Consider the following 14816-nt stretch of genomic DNA (forward strand, 5'->3'; position numbering starts at 1 on the left):
TTTATTTTTATTATAATTATATGCAAATTGACACTATATTTCTTCTATTTGTATATCATACATTATTTGATTATATTTTTTTATATCATGCATCATTTAAATATTATTTCGTATGTTTATATACTTTGTTTATTCGTTTTCAATACATGCTATATATATCTTTGTTTGCATTTTTTTGCTTTATATGTATTATTCTTTTATCGTAGTATTCATTTTTTTTATCTACCTAGTACAATAATATATTATTATGATTTATAATGTAATACAATTCTCCACACATCTTTAAAAAGACAAGGCTCCAAAATTTTTAAAAAAATATAAAGGCAATGCTTGATGTTTGGAAATTTCGAAAAAGTAGTGCCCTAACTTATTGGGTTGCAACTTTTCTCGTTAAATTCGAATAGTCAAGTACCCTTCTAAGTTTTTAAAGGTTTTCAAAATATAAGTAACTATCTTGGAATTGCAAAGTGATATGTCCTAACTTACTGGATGTAGCATTTTGCCGTTTCGAGATAGGGATTTCTAAAAGGCTAACTTACAGCCAATGCTTTGATACAAGTGAACCCAAATTTTCAAATACTTTAAAGAGGATCACATCTTAAGATTTTTTTTTTAATTTCCGACATTAAAAACATTTTGATAATCAATTAGGTACCAATTTTTTGGGCGTTACGAGGGTGCTAACCCTTCCTCGTACGTAACCGACTCCCGAACCCATTCTTTTGATTTCGTGGACCAAAACCAATGATTTTAAAACAAATGTTTTAAAGGTGATCCAATCACACCTAAAAAGATTGGTGGCGACTCTTGTCTTTCGTTCTTTTTAAAGTCGATTCCCATTTTCAAAACCTTGATTTAAAAATGGTTTCGACAAAATCCTTACCATTTTTAGGGCTAATGCCTCTATTTATCTCTTGGCATTGTCCTTATATATTAATAGTGTATCAAATAATTTAGGGTTATATTATTAGTGAATTTTTTCTACTACACAAACAAAGACACTTGTTTGTATGGTAAAAATAAAAAAAAATGATTATTAAGAAAAATAGGCAAGTGGTAGTATTTTAATATGAATTGCGAGTTAAAATATTTCATATGCAATATATCAAATACTAACCTTTTTATAATTCATTTAATTTTGGTTTGATTTAAAAAACTATAATACTATTTATCTATAATATATAATAATTTATGGGGGCATATTTGATGCATTGTTGGTGCATAAATCCCATGCACCATTAGTGAATAAGAATATGAGGAGAGCTTATAAAAAAATATAAATAAATTTATTTAAATATAATTAAAAAATTAATTATAAAGAAACCCTAAAACCCTACAACTTAAACATGAGATCTTAAACAAAATTACTCCTATGTATCGCTGATCGTAAAGGTCTTAGAAACAAGCTAAAAAAATTAATTAAGCCCTTTTAAAATTTAAAAATTATTTAAAATCATAAAAAAATTTATTTAAAAAATTTATAAATTTATAAAATTATAAAAATTTTATTAAAAAATAACAATACCGACCCATTAAAATCTAATGGTTATAAGAATTTTAAAAAAATTGACCCCTACTCTTTTATAGGATCGATATTGCTATTTTTAATAAAAAATTTAAATTTTTATAATTTTTTATGAATTTTGTTAATATTTTGTTTATAATTTTTAATAACTTTTAAAATTTAAAATGATTTAATTGAATTTTTTAAAATTGTTACTAAGGGCTTTATTTTTTTTACTCTTTAGCCTTATTAGTTAAAAAATTTCTAATTTATTTCTGATAAAGGAGTAAGGGTCAAATTGAATAAATATGTAAAGATTGAGAACTAAATTTATTATTATATCTTATATATAAACACCATATTTTGGCAGAGGGGTTGTTCTTCTCACTTAACTAACTTACAAGAGCTAATCTACACTTTTTTAAATAAAGAAGTTAAAATGCAATCTAAGGAATAATAAGGGGGTTGTGAACATTGGTAATTTTTAGAATTAGGACCAAATTAATAGAATATGTAAATTAATCAAAGATTTCATAAGGTTTAATTCCTATTGGTGTTTAGATTTTTCATCATTATCAATCGTTACCTTTGCCAAGAATTGGCAACTGCATTTGTTCCAATGATTAGACCTCGTATTTTCGTAATGTCATCACTTCACAATAATTTTAAGTTTAATTAATCAGTTTTTTGATATTCTCAAATCTTTGATAAACTTTCCAAAATCATGATATCAACCGTTAATTTGTGTTTAAATATCGTTTGAAGGATCAGATCTAGGTGAATCAGATCAAAATTGAGTGTGAGGAATATCGATCGGACCCGTGGTGAAAGGTGTGTGTTATTTACCAAGCGAATCGTTAATTTGTTTGATTTCCATAAAATAAAAATTAGTTAATTTGTTATAATGATTCAATTTTGACATAAAATTCATTTATTTAACAAATGAACCATTGAAATTATCACTGAACAATATTAATAAGTGTTGAAACCATTTTTTGAAAAAATGGTCGACTTTTATTTTAAAACGAAAAATAGGAGTCACCACTAATCCTTTTTTTTTGAGGTGTGATTGGGTCACCTCGTGATCGTTTTAATAAAATGTTTGGTTTATTAAAACAACAAATTTTTTTGGTCTACGAAGTTCAGAAAATAGATTTGGGATTCGGTTACGCACGAGGAAGGATTAGCACCCTCGTAACGCCCAAAATTGACACCTAGTTGATTAATTAATGTCTTAATGTTAAAAGTTGAAAATCCGAAAAGAATTTAAAATACGATCCCTCTTTATATTAATGTGTTTACCCGAAAATCATTTGAATAGATAAAGAAAAGTATGTTAAAGACATTCTCATCTTGAGGCAACAAAATGCCACATCCTGTAAGTTAGGACACGACACTTCAAAAACTCGAGACTAAGTTAGCCTTGGTTTTTTTTTTATTCGAAATCTCATGTATTCAATTTTAAAAAGGATATTCGGTTATTTGAATTCAACAAGAAAAACTGAAACCCCGTAAGTTAGGGCACGACTTTCTCGAATTTCCAAATACAGAGCATTGCCTTACTTTGAATTTTTTTTTAATAATTATCAAACGTAAGTTTAAAACGATAAGAACTTATTTGAAATGTAGTACAAAGACAACCGATTATATTTAAACATGGTGCATGGGGTAATAATAATGCAATAATTTAAAACAATTATACAAGTCGAGTATATATGGTAAATAAATAAATGTTATAATAATACTAATGTATCATAATAGTCATAGTAATATTAACAAACAAATTGCAATAATAATGAAACATATAAACATGAATAAGCAAAGATGAATAAAATGAATAATAGTGATGACAATAATAACAAAGTAATAAATGAGTATAAATATAAATATAAGGGAAAAGAGTTTATAGAATATTGGAAGTAAAGAACCAAATTAAAATATAAATAAAATTTAAGGTGCAATTTATAACAAGACATATAAATAAAATACATAAATAAATAATAATAAAATAATAATAATAACAATGAGACAAAAAGGGAGAAAAAAATAAAAAGAAAAAAAACAAATAAATGTATAAATATAAATAAACAAATAAATACAAAGAAAAATAAATTATGCAGGACTAAATTAGAATTTGAGCAAAATTTTAGGTAAAAATTATAACAAAATGAAATAAATTGAGTAGTAAAACAACACAAAGGATCACTTCGAAATGCGCAAAAAAACCAAGGATTAGTAGGGAAAATATCCTAAAAACCTGCGCTATTTCCTTTGATAAGTCGAAGGACCGAATTGAAATAGAGATAAAATTACATGGTAAAAATTAAAAAAACAAAGAAATAGAAATAGGAATTGATTTTAAACACAATTAAAAATAGAGGGACTAAAGAAACAAATGGACCCTATTCTTATCAAAACATGCGGGTCTGAATCGAGTCGGGCGGATTCGGGTCATCAGGCCATCAGATACGACGCCGTTTTAAGTATCCCTCCTTTAAAATGGTTTAGGACCACATTGAAATCCACTTAAAAAGTGGAAGGACCATTTGCGAAAATATACCCAAGTAAAAAGGGGCACACGGCCTGGGCACACGCCCATGTGGCTAGGCCGTGTGGTATATTGATTTTTCACCATTTTTAAGTTATTTTCACATGTTTTTGACACACGACTGTGCTTGAAACCCGTGTCCTTCACACGACCAAGACGCACAGCCGTGTCTTATACCCGTGTACTATCCTGACTTCACATTTAAAGATGCAGGGGACACACGGCCTATCAACATGCCCATGTGCAAGCCGTGTGTCTCACACGGTCTGATCACATGCCCGTGTGACATGCCATGTGGACTCAAAATGAACCTTATAGTTCAAATTTACTAACCCTACAAACCTTGAATAATAAAAAATTTAAATACAGTCTTTCAACCAATCCAGAACATGATAAAACATACCTAATACTCATTGAAACCATTAATACAATAATCTAACACATGTATTCAATAACCATTAAACAAAGTAACTTCAAAATTATACATAAATACCATTCAAATCAATTCAAAATGGAATACATTATAACACACACAGTACATTTATTAACTATCTATTAACATTCTTCACCAACATCACTTATAAACAAAATAACTTCAAAAACAACCTAGGTACATGCCATTTCTCAAGATAAGTTACATCACCAAGTATTTGAGTTCGGGAGTTGGCTTGGATGCTGAGACGCTAGTTTCTACAGTCCCTAACCTACGCACAGAAACAAACCGTACGCTGAGTATACACTCAGCGGTATTTCTATAAACCATCACTTAAAAAAATATTAACACCAAAATGCATCGAGCTATTTAATTCAAATCTGATGGCACTAGTTATATTCAAGTTCTTTTTAAATAAAATGTTCAGTTCAATGATGCCAGTCAGTAACAGTCAATTTTTAGTACAGTGGCACAGTCATTCAATAATTCAGTACATTAATTTACCCCTATTAACATAACTCGGACTCTGACAGATACATGGATCCAACCCACACACCAGGATAGAATACAATGTTTCATCGGCCGGAGCCGGAATATACTATAACGGTAACAGTAACAGTAACAGTAATAGTAGCGGTACACAGAGTACCTCATCAGAACAAATCTGGAACAGTAGCAGTAATAATAAGGCGACACTTATAGTGTCTCATTGACACAAAGTCGGAATATCCTTGAACACTTCCAATCCTATGGTATGCCAACTATATCTATCCAGCCCGACACTGTTAATAGGGTATTCAAATAATTTCATTTTAATATAGAAACAATAATAGTTTCCATCACATCATTCATCATACATATTGTCAAAACCATTTTTTAAAGTTTGAAAAACGGGGATCGACTTTAAAACAAGGTATGGAGTCGCCACCGATCTTTTTTGAGGTGTAATCGGATCACCTTGAGATTGATCATTTTAATAAAACATTTTGATTTATTAAAACAATAATTTTAGGTCTACGAAATTTGAGGAAAAAGGTTCGGGCGTCGGTTATGCACGAGGAAGGGTTAGCACCCTCGTAATACCCAAAATTGGTACCAATTGACTATTTAATATCCTATCGTTGAAAATTTAGAAAAACATTGAAATACGATCCCTTTAAAAAATATGTGAACAAATCGAGTTGGATTTTAAGATTTACTCGTTCCAAAGGAGTAAAATATCACATCCAGCACGTTAGGACACGATATTTTAAGCCTCCAAAAACTGAGATCATCTCACACAACAAAATTAAAGAAAGGGTACTCGGTTATTTGGTCCAACGATAAACTGAAACCCAACACGTTAGGACACGATCTTTCGAATTTCCAGACACAGAACATTGCCTTGTTTTGAAGTTTAGAAAACACAAATGAAATTTTAAAGGGATATTTGATTATTTGAACGAACGGAAAATTGAAACCCAACACGTTAGGGCACAATTTCTGGAATTTCCAAACATCAAACATCTCTTTTGTTTTATAAAGCCGGCTCAAAACGCGTCAATTTTGTAGCACCCCAAACCCAGCCCAGAAGTTATGGCCAGATCTGGCATGCCACATCAAAAACGTAAAAAAAAATTCCATTCTAAGTTCAAAAGATTAATTCATTAAGGGTTAAAGTGAATGGAAGCTGTGCACCAGGTAGGAAACCGGAAAAGAGGTGGTGAGTCCATCGGACTGCTTAAGTACCAAGCTCCCTTCGGATCCAATCCTAGACATGCATACCGCCATTGCCACACCTTAACGTCATGGATATTTCTAGGAAACCAGTTCGATTAAGTCATTCTTAGGAAAAGTGATTAATTTTGGAAAATACTTTCATTGCGGAAGCTTTGCTTGTTGTCGTGTTATTTTGAAATCAACTATTGTTTTTGAAAACGCGCCCTAAAGCTATCCAATTTCAACAGTTAAAATAAATATTACCTATCTTAGTAATACATATTAAAAACCACCAAAAATAAATAAGCGGCCTTATTACATTTAAAAGCCTAAAACCTCAAACATAATTAAAAGGATGTCCAATTCACCAGAAGAAAATCAAACTTTCAGAACGGGTGGCCACTCCGAATTCCCTCACAGCTCCAAGCCCACTATGGTTGGGGATTACCTGCGTGGATGAAAATAAAATGGGTGAGTTTGGGGAAACTCAGTGTGTAAATTAACCCAACCATAGCCTATATCAGCTCAAACCACAGAAATAGAATAAGTTGGCCTTAGCCCAGAACAGAATTCAGAATAAAGCCCATAGGCCCATAGCAGAACAGAACAGAACAGATATTACATGTTTATGCAGAAACCCAACCATATCCAACCGTATACACCCCCATACCAACCTTACACCGTGTGGGGAGACAACTCGACCCACCCAACCGCTACACACCACAGAATTTGCAGCATGGCTGCCAGAACAGATAATGTGACAGAGTCACCAGATACAGATAATCGTGGCAGAGCCACCAGAACAGATATATGTGGCAGAGCCACCAGATCAGATATTTGTGGCAGAGCCACCAGATCAGATATTTGTGGCATAGCCACCAGAACGCTTCCTCCATAATATAACCCATGTCCCCATGCAACAGATATATAATCATGGCATACATCATACAGAATCAGATCGCCATGCTTTTCAGTCAAAATTAACCCAAGGGGAATAACGGTAATTTTACACCTAGGGGTATAACAGTAATTTTCCATATATAGGGGTATTATAGTAATTTAGCTACTTTTAGCGTTTTCATGCATATCCTAACTATTTACGTACTATCAGAACACTTACCGCGCATACTTACCGAATTGGGCCCGCTGGCCCATGAACCCGATCTTTGGCCCATTAAGCCCAATCGCGCGTACTGCAGTTTATTACTTTAGATTACCAAATATACAAACCCAACTATCTTACGAGCATTCGCACACTCGCAAATTCCCAAAATACCGACTTTTCGACATTTTGGCTTTTCAGCTTTTGCCAATCTAGTCTATGAGAGGGTGTCAGTTACACACCTGTTTGCGACGATATGCTGACGAGATCCACACACGAACCGCCTACAATTGGATTACTAACACGTTAATCTAACTATTCAAATACAAACTACGTATTAACCCCTTACAATATTCGGCCAACCACACCTACAGATCATAGTAAGCTTATAAGAAATTAATAAGCAACTCATTAACAAATTTTTGTCAATGTTTACCACATAATCATAATTTCACTGCAAGCTGTCTTCCTGAGCAATAGTCCCTAAATTATTTATAACTGGAGCTACGAAACTCCAAATCAAGTGACATTAATTTTCCTTGAAAATAGACACATATATCTTCTATCCATAAAATTTTCAGAATTTTTGGTTTAGCCAATATATACCAGATTTTTCTCAAAGTTTCCCATGTTTCACTGTTTGACTAATCTGACCACTCTTCATTACGAATCAAATTTCTCATTCTACAGAATTCAAAATATGTTCTCGTTTATTCCATTTGAAACTAGACTCATCAAGCTTCAATTACATAATTTATACAGCTTCTAACTAATCTCCCACAATTTATGGTGATTTTCCAAAGTCACATTACTGCTGCTGTCCCAAGCAGATTTATTACCAAATCACTCTTTCACACCTAACTTGCATGCTTGTTATTTAAACATGTATATCACCAATCAATCATCACATATCTATGATTTTACTTAAGTATAATCTCCATTTCATCATTTTAAAGCACATGTTAGCCGATTTTTCCCTTTAACATCTAAGGCACATGCATGCTCATTTGTTTGGCTCAACTTCACCTATCTTCCATTTTTCATCAAAAGAACATGAAACAACAACCATTTCCTTCATTTTAATTCATGACTAAATGCTCACAACACAACTAAAAATCAAAATATACTTCAAGAGTTAAGGTAGAATCAAGAAGAACTCATGAACCTCAAAATAGAAGCAAGGTACAAAGAACTTACCTTCAATTTTCCTCCTCCTAATGACCGAATACTCAAGAGCTTTCTCCTCTCCTTTCTCTTCTCTAACTTTCAGCTATGATGAACAAAGATGGACAAAACTTTGTTCTTTTCACCCCTTTTTCTTTTAATAAAACTTCATATTTCATCCATTTAATTCTTTAATACAAAGACATGAAATTCTTATCATGGAACATTTACCTAACCCATTATCATGGAACATTTACCTAACCCATTATCATGGAACATTTACCTAACCTATTATCAATTTGTATCAATTTGTACCATAAATTATGGATATCAAGTGTACATTTTGTTTACAACAACATGATGGCTGGCCACTTCATGTAAAATGGGAGGTTTGTCATGCAAATCCTCCTATTTTGCACTCCTATTTATTTGGTCACTTCAATTTAGCCTATAGCATTTTCAAACATTTTCACATAGGTCTTATTTCATAATTTCACCCCCTTTTTCTTATGGAACATAAATTAACTAAAATTGTCGGGTTCTATCTTAAGCTTGGGCTTTCTAGAGGCCCACTAACATAATTAAACCTATGCCAACATTCACAGGATTCCCGAAAATTGGGGCGTTACAAATTTGATTTGAAATAAATTGGAAGTTTTGGATCAACAAATTGAAAATTTCAATTATAGTGTGACACTCACAAAAATTTCAATTATACAAATGAGGGACGATATATGAAAATAAATAAAAAAAACAAATTAAACATACACAACAGCAATAAACTCACATCATACGTTATGCAAATGTTTACATTGACATTCAAGAACTTATGTACCGAAGAAACGATTTTCAAAGAAATACAGAACCTATTAACACAAATAAAATGCCACAGATTTTAAAACGATGATAAACATGTTTGAAATCAACGATGCGAAATCAAATAAGAAATTTGAAATTATAATACATACAACAATTTAAAATTAATTTACATAAAATTTCATGACAAATAATAAATGTGAAAGTTTGAAATGGAAAAAAAGATAAATAACATATGGAGTAATAATATACAAACAAATCTTAAAATAAGTATTATATGAAAAGAAATTTAAATTTAGTAATATATAAATGAATTTTAACACAAATATTATAAGGTAAAATAATATACAAAACAATATATATGAAATGGAAAAAACTTAATATTAAATAAAGTATATGAAAATATTATTAATATATGAAAGTGTTTGAAATAAACAAATATATGTATATATATAGAGAGGTACAAAAATAAATTTCATATAAATCTCTAAAGTATAAAATTATATAAGAGAAATCAATAAATTATATAACAAATCAATGTAAAAATATACAAAAGAAAATAAAAAAACTTAGTAATATGTAATTAATTAAAACAATACAAGATACCATGTTAAAACAATATATATATATTTTTTAAAAATACTAAACTTAATTGAAAGAAAAGTAAAATTAAAAGGGTAATCTATAAACAAAACAAATCATTTAAACCAAATTGAGGGCCAAAATAAAATGCGTTCAAATATTCAAGAATTAAAACTGTAAATAACCTAAACCCCAAAACGCTGTGTAAGCACGGATTGAATTAGAATAGCGTGGACTAAATTGCAATAATACAAAAGCTTCAGGGAAAATTTAATAAAACAAGTAAAATGCAAACAAGAGCTAATTAAAAACTGGCGCAAATGGGTAGGACTGGCCGTGCAAATTACCCATTTAAGGTAAAATGCGCAGACCCAAATCAAATGCGCGTGTTTTCTATTCCCACCCCCAATGCTATTTTATTTCTTTACTTAAAACAGATTTTTATATTAAAAAAAAACAATTTGATTAAAGGTTTTAAAAAAGGAAAAAAAAAGGTTCCTTCATTCTCTGTTAGGGCTTCACTCGCATGTCCCAAAGGCTGCCGCAGCACCAACGCCACTTTCGGTGGCCAACGATGCCGAGAAATAGGTCTTTCGACCCCGATCCAAGGCTGTTTTCTGGTAAGCCTTCCTCTTTCCTCTTTTATACTTGTTTTTATTGTAGATTCGAATAAAAAAGGGAAAAAAAACAAAAAAAAATGATAAACCACCTTTGATCTGTAATCTTCTCACTGATTCTTGTTGATTTCTATATATTTGTTTGATTTTCAATCCGTGTTCTATTCCTCTGAACCAAAAAAGGGAAACAAAAAAAGTTCCCAATTACAATAAAAAATTGAAGGCTTTATAGCAGAATACAACAGTTTCTGCCATTTTCTTGCTTCAATATCGCAGGTTGTGGAGTCGAGGAAGAGTGCATGATCGTGGGGCGTGGACGTGCGAGCTAGGGGTCGTGTGTGGGTGTGCTGACGTGCGTGGGGCGCCGAACGTGGGGGGTTGCGGTGCAAGGGAAAGAAGGGAACCTAGGTTTTCTGAATTTGGGCCTTCTGTCACTGGGCTATTTTAACATAATTGGGCTGGGTTTTTCTTTTTGGGTTTATTATTTGTAAATGAACATTTAATTCTGTTCTAATTTATTTGTTTGATTTTGGTCTCTATTTGGCCCGGGCAAAATTCGGGTCTTACACATATTAACTGATTAAAAATAGCAATTACATTTACTAAATTATTAAGTATGGTTTATAGAAATACAAACCGATAATTCTTTGATTTATTCCTCGCTCATTTTCTCTTTCCCCTTCTTTGACGATGTTTCCGGCACTATGTTAGCTACGAGAAATTAAACAATTTAAAAATTATCAATATACTATATCACATTACACATTTCAATTTCTACACAACTTTTGCTTAAAGTTCAATTTAATCCTATCACCATAACCATTTTTTCTCTTCAAAATAAATCCTATATTTTCATTCAATTACCACTTTAAACCATTCCAACTCTTAAATTTTACAGCATAAAACATTAATTATAGAATCCTCTCAATTCAATCCTTACTATTACAAAACTTATATTTTCTTTTACAATTTTAATCCTTTTCCACTTCTAACTTGAATTTTCATCAAATTAACACTTAATTCTTCCATTTATTCAACTTAAACAACATCTAAAAATTTAATAACTTTCTAAATTTCAACATAACTCAAATAGTATTTCTTCCTAGGATTCCATAGACACTAAAATTACAAGAAAAGAGATTAAATTGACTTACCACTTAAAGCTTGAACCTTAAAAGTCCAAATTTCCTTTTCTTTTCTTTCCCTTTTTCTTTCCTTCAATTTTCGTTACTTCTCTATTTATTGTTCTTTCTTTTATTTCTTTATTCTTTTTATTATTTCTTTTATTCTACTTTATATTATTATATTATATTTTTAATTATAATTATTATTTCTTAAATAATAAGCAAATAAATATGTATACAAACATTTGTACCAATTAAAATAATACATATGTATTTATAATAACCACACACTTGTCACATAACGCTTATTTGCTAATTTAGTTCCTTGACTTTTCTTTATTCTACAATTAAACTTTTACACTATATTCAATCTAGTCCTTTCATTAGGTTAGCCTTAATTCAAGCTAATTCACTTAACCGTAGTCTAATTAACTACACTACTAGCTTCATAAATATTTCTAATAAATATTTACGAATTCATTTTGCAGAAATTAGGACCTGAAAATTCAAATTTTCGATACCCGTAAATTTTGTGTCATTACAAATCTAGATCTAGGATATATAAAAAATGAACGAAAATGAAAAAGAAAAAAGTAGATCACGAAGGAAAGCCTCAATTTTCGTTGTATTCCCGACCCTCGTCGGAACCCGAATGGGTTCTATGACGTTTAGGTCACCGGAGGTTTTTGACGACGACGACGGAAGAACAGCTAAAGGTAAAAATATTTGTTATTTATTAATATTTATTTCAAACAAAAAATAAAATAAAAGAAGCACCTTTTTGAAACTTTTGTTCTTTTCTGATTTCTCTATTTTTTTATATTTTTTTGTCTGTAAAAAATACAATTGGGTCTTGGGGCTTTTGTAGCCAAAAATACAAGTGATTTGATTTTTTGCTTGCTATTTGGTTTATCTCTGCTTTTGTTGTTTCTTGCCACTCCTGTCTTGTTCTATTGCTTTGTAGGTATCAGGGAGGAAGTCAACGAAGCAGAGGTTACCATTTTGGTGCAAGATGCCAAGAATGGTGGTCTTCGGTCGTCGAGCGTGTTGATTTAGCATGTGAAGGCAGCGGCGCACAAGGAAAGAGGGGCTAGGGTTTCTGTTTTGAAAATCATTTTGGGCCATTGTTGGCTTTGGGCTAGTGTAATTGGGTTAGTGTAGTTGGGCTGAGGATTTTTGTAAGGGACTTAAACTATTATTATTTGGTATTGTTGGCTTTGGGTTAGTGTAATTGGGTTAGTGTAATTGGGTTGAGGATTTTTGTAAGGGACTTAAACTATTATTATTATTTGGTTTTAATGTGTTTGGGCCTTGAGCAAATTTAGCCAATTACAATAAGTATACGGTCGGACTAAGAATCCCAGGACGGTTATCGTGGTCACTCAGATGTATGTACGCACTTTCCAAGCGTTGCATTTGACTAGTGTGATGCACTCGCTAATGCTGGTTCCCTACGATCTGGTTTGGATCGTGGTGGAAGCTAGTGGCGTCAGCAACAAAACGGTGTCGCTTATTGCGAAATTGGGTTTGAAAGCTATCCACCTCGGATTCAATCAACGGATGCCAAATTCCTGGGAAGAACGACATAAATTAGAGTCTAAGATGCATCTTCGTACTTTAAGAATTATTAGAGAGAAGAAATTGGATGGAATTGTTATGTTTGCCAATGATAGCAATATGCTTAGTATGGAACTTTTTGATGAGATCCAAAATGTGAAATGGTTCAGGGCTGTTTCAATTGGAATACTTACTCATTCGGTTAATCCTGATGAGATGGCGGATCATAAAAAAGGATGAAGAGGAGAATCTTAGAATGCCTGTTCAAGGCCCTACTTGTAACGCCTCCGATATGTTAGCAGGATGGCATACTATACATTGCCATTTGCTGGGAAAAGTGTGGTTTATATTAATGATCGAGCAACTGTGCTGCCCAGGAAGTTGGAGTGGTCAGGATTTGTTTTGAATTCTAGGTTGCTTTGGAATGATAGTAGTGATAAGCCGAAATGGATTAAGGATATTGATATGTTGAATGGTGTTATTAAGAGTCCCCTGGGTTTGGTTAGTGACACTTCGGTGGTGGAGCCACTTGGAAACTGCAGTCGTCAAGTAGAATTGTAAAATAAATCTAAAATAAAACTTAATGAACTAGGATATATCATTTCAAATCATCAAGAATAAATCAGGAATAAAACTCAATTAAGCCCTTTTAAAATTTAAAAATTATTTAAAAAAATCATAAACAAAATTTATTAAAATTATTAAAAAATTATTAAAAAATAATAATGCCGACTGTCGAAACCATTTTTTAAAGGGTTTGAAAAACGGGGTTCGACTTTTTGAAAAATGAAAATGAGAGTCGCCACCAACCTTTTTAGTTGTGATTGGATCACCTTTATAAAACATTTTGGTCTACGAAATGCAAGAAAACAGGTCGGGAGTCGGTTACGCACAAGGAAGGATTAACACTGTAGCACCCCAAACCCGGCCCAGAAGTTATGGCCGGATCCGACATGCCACATAAAAAATGTAAAAAAAAATTTCCATTCTAAGTCCAGAAAATCGTACTTGATGTTCAAAAGATTAATTCATTAAGGGTTAAAGTGAATGGAAGCTGTGCACCAGGTAGGAAACCGGAAAAGAGGTGGTGAGTCCATCGGACTGCTTAAGTACCAAGCTCCCTTCGGATCCAATCCTAGACATGCATACCGCCATTGCCACACCTTAACGTCATGGATATTTCTAGGAAACTGATTTGATTAAGTCATTTTTAGGAAAAGTGATTAATTTTGGAAAAATACTTTCATTGGGGAAGCTTTGCTTGTTGTCGTGTTATTTTGAAATCAACTGTTATTTTTGAAAACGCGCCCTAAAGCTATCCAATTTCTACAGTTAAAATAAGTATTACCTATCTTAGTAATACATATTAAAACCATCAAAAATAATTAAGCGGCCTTATTACATTTAAAAGCCCAAAAACTTCAAACGTAAATAAAAGGATGTCCAGTTCACCAGAAGAAAATCAAACTTTCAGAACGGGTGGCCACTCCGAATTCCCTCACAGCTCCAAGCCCACTATGGTTGGGGATTTCCTGCGTGGATGAAAATAAAAGGGGTAAGTTTGGGGAAACTCAGTGTGTAAAGAAAACCCAACCATAGCCTATAGCAGCTCAAACCACAGAAATAGAATAAGTTGGCCTCAGCCCAGAACAGAATTCAGAATAAAGCCCA

General features: G+C 32.0%; 1 long non-coding RNA gene and 1 pseudogene across 1 annotated transcript; both read left to right on the forward strand.

Moving 5' to 3' along the window:
- Positions 1 to 10005: 10005 nt before the first annotated feature.
- On the forward strand, positions 10006 to 11001 carry LOC107949571 (uncharacterized). Its single transcript, XR_001697804.2, has 2 exons — positions 10006 to 10467; positions 10741 to 11001. It is a non-coding gene; the product is annotated as an uncharacterized lncRNA (long non-coding RNA).
- Positions 11002 to 12240: 1239 nt separating this feature from the next.
- Positions 12241 to 13798, forward strand: LOC107886945 (probable beta-1,4-xylosyltransferase IRX14H; annotated as a pseudogene).
- Positions 13799 to 14816: the final 1018 nt, after the last annotated feature.

Source organism: Gossypium hirsutum, chromosome A08 (genome assembly GCF_007990345.1).
Source record: "Gossypium hirsutum isolate 1008001.06 chromosome A08, Gossypium_hirsutum_v2.1, whole genome shotgun sequence".
NCBI lineage: Eukaryota > Viridiplantae > Streptophyta > Magnoliopsida > Malvales > Malvaceae > Gossypium > Gossypium hirsutum.